Source organism: Oratosquilla oratoria, chromosome 9, assembly GCF_046742065.1.
Source record: "Oratosquilla oratoria isolate Oo_2021 chromosome 9, ASM4674206v1, whole genome shotgun sequence".
In the NCBI taxonomy this organism is placed as follows: Eukaryota; Metazoa; Arthropoda; class Malacostraca; order Stomatopoda; family Squillidae; genus Oratosquilla; species Oratosquilla oratoria.
The window spans coordinates 5,960,995-5,963,494 of NC_134785.1; the positions used below are offsets into that span (position 1 = coordinate 5,960,995).

At 39.3% G+C, this 2,500-nt stretch overlaps 1 protein-coding gene across 6 annotated transcripts in view; it reads right to left on the reverse strand.

Moving 5' to 3' along the window:
* The window catches only part of LOC143028142 (uncharacterized), a 409,694-nt gene extending 407,235 nt beyond the window's left edge, over positions 1-2,459 (reverse strand). For 2 of the 6 annotated variants that reach the window (XM_076189819.1, XM_076189816.1), the window contains exon 1: positions 2,312-2,431. The gene's annotated coding sequence lies outside the window, so the exon portion shown is untranslated. Of the gene's footprint in view, positions 1-2,311 lie in introns of all 6 variants that reach the window. The other 4 variants (XM_076189817.1, XM_076189818.1, XM_076189814.1 and 1 more) reach the window with 4 other exon arrangements.
* Positions 2,460-2,500: the final 41 nt, after the last annotated feature.

The following is a 2,500-nucleotide window of genomic DNA, read 5'->3' on the forward strand; positions in this document are numbered from 1 at the left end:
GTGAGGATTGTGTTTATGTACGTATGACCAGATGTCTTCACGCCTGACACGCTTGTGAAGTGTATGATGATAATGATCTTCACGACTGTAAGAGAGCTCTGTCGATTACAAACTAAGTCTTTTATCCAGTCATCTATATCAAATAGATTTTTAAAGCTAGATAAGACATAGTTCAGTACACACACACACACATACACACATACACACACACACACACACACACACACACACACACTTAATCTGGCACTTTGCCCAAGGTTGTGAAGATATTTTTGAAGTACCTTATCTTGCAAATACCCCACAACCTAAACTATTCGAATACATCTTATATACAGCAAATCTTTTAAGATACAATTTGTAATAAAAAAAAATGTATGAATAAAGCAACGACTAAATACATGTAATATTTTTCTTTGTTGAGTATTTGATATATTCTATACAAATTAGATCCCTCATAAATTGATAGTTTTTATACCATACTGTATCAATGCAACAGCAACAAAATATATATTTGCATTGTTTTGGTATATTATAAGTCAGGTCTGAGTGTCCGCAATGGGTTTTTAAGAAGACAGCGTAAAGCACTTGTCAGATATATATCTACGCCCACACCGAGTTTCATGGGCAATGTGACACCAAAAACAATCTCACCTGGAAATCGAATTCAGGGAGTCAAGATCATTCTTAAGGAACACCATGGGAAGACAGAGGTTTTATTATTACGCTGTTTTGCTTATTAGAGCCTTATCAAATGCATAGTCGTGGTACAAAAATCTTTGAGGATAAGTAGGAGGTCCGGGGAGAATCGGGTGGAGGTCAATGGATTTGGAGCAATTTATTCTCAGAGATTTGTGTGTCACGGCTATGTAAGTCGTATTAATAAAGGCACCGTCCTTACATGGTGTTTCTCTTGCTATAACAGACTCCTCGCCGAGCGAGTTAGAGCGTCGCTACTTGCGGCGGAGGTCGAGGTGACGGCTGTTCGAACCCTGCTGCCAGCGAATTGGATCAAGGATATGATTCATCAAATCCCGAAGTGGAACTTAGTAAGAGTAAAAATGAAAAAATATATATGTCACTCTTCCACAACTTCCCAGACAGCCATGGAAAAGACATTCAATTTTGTCGTCGTTCCTACTTATCAACATCTTCTGAAGGTTCAACTGTCTGTCTTAGGTGCTACCACAGTTGTGTGCTGTTGTCTAATCCAAGAACTGTTCAAGCAGACTCGAATATCAGACGTTAAACAACCTAAAAAAATTGAAGTTTTGTATCTACAACGGGAAAGAAGGTGAGGAGCCCAGGAGGCTGAAGCCATAACCTATGCCTGTTACGCTTCGACTGTTGGGGCAGGTAACAACCACTGCAGGGAATCGGAGAAGAGTGCGGGATTCCAACCCACAACCAAGCGAATGCGAGACCAGCAACCCAATGATTACGTCAATTGAGAGGGAACTCTTGAAGAAAAGGAAGGAAAATGGGGAAAGTAATAAAACAATAGGAGAAAAACCAAGAATCATACAACAACTAGGAAAGGGAAGAGGAAATTCTAATATATCTACAAGACAATCACCATTTGTTCTTCTGTATAGAAATAAGAAAAAAGAAAAAGAAATCACCCAATCACACGACCATAGTCCATGTACCGATATTCAGCAGTGCACTAGATAATACACCCTGAGTGGTGATTAGGTTAATCAAAAATTAGTCTAGAAATAAAACAAGGTACTCCCTACTTTTCAAGAAGAATAGTTGTTTAAAAAAGATAAAAGATGATTGAAATAAGTTTCAAAAGGAAATATACAATATATTTCAAAATTTATATATTGAAGAAGGAAATTGAATTAATACATAAAATAGGAAACACATACACTTAGACACACACATACACACACACATACATGCACACACTCACACATACACACACACCACACACACACACATACACACACACATACACACACACCACACACACACACACACACACACACACACACACACACACACACACACACACACACACACACACACACTCACACATACACACACACACACACACACACACACACACACACACACACACACACACACACACACACACACACACACACACACAGCTTATCTATATAATACACACGTAATGGTAAACAAACCAGTCGACCATGACTTATTTTCCAATCCATACGATTTTCTATTGCTTCACCAGTTCTTCACACTCCCACGCACCATAAATAAAAAATATATATATGCACACGTATCCGGCACTGAGAAAAAGCACTACATCACAAATTCCCGGTATTCCAAGACACACTTTCGCCTTATCCGATTTTCGCGTTTGCGTTGACGGCCCAATTTTTTTGTGTCTAATTAATTGGGTCGTGTGCCGCAATGGAGATCTTCGTTAAGCCGAAGATCCAACACGACTGCGTTGTAGACGCCGTGAGCCAAAGGAAGACCTCGTCCTCCCAAAGATAAAAGCGATAAGAAATCTCTTGACGCG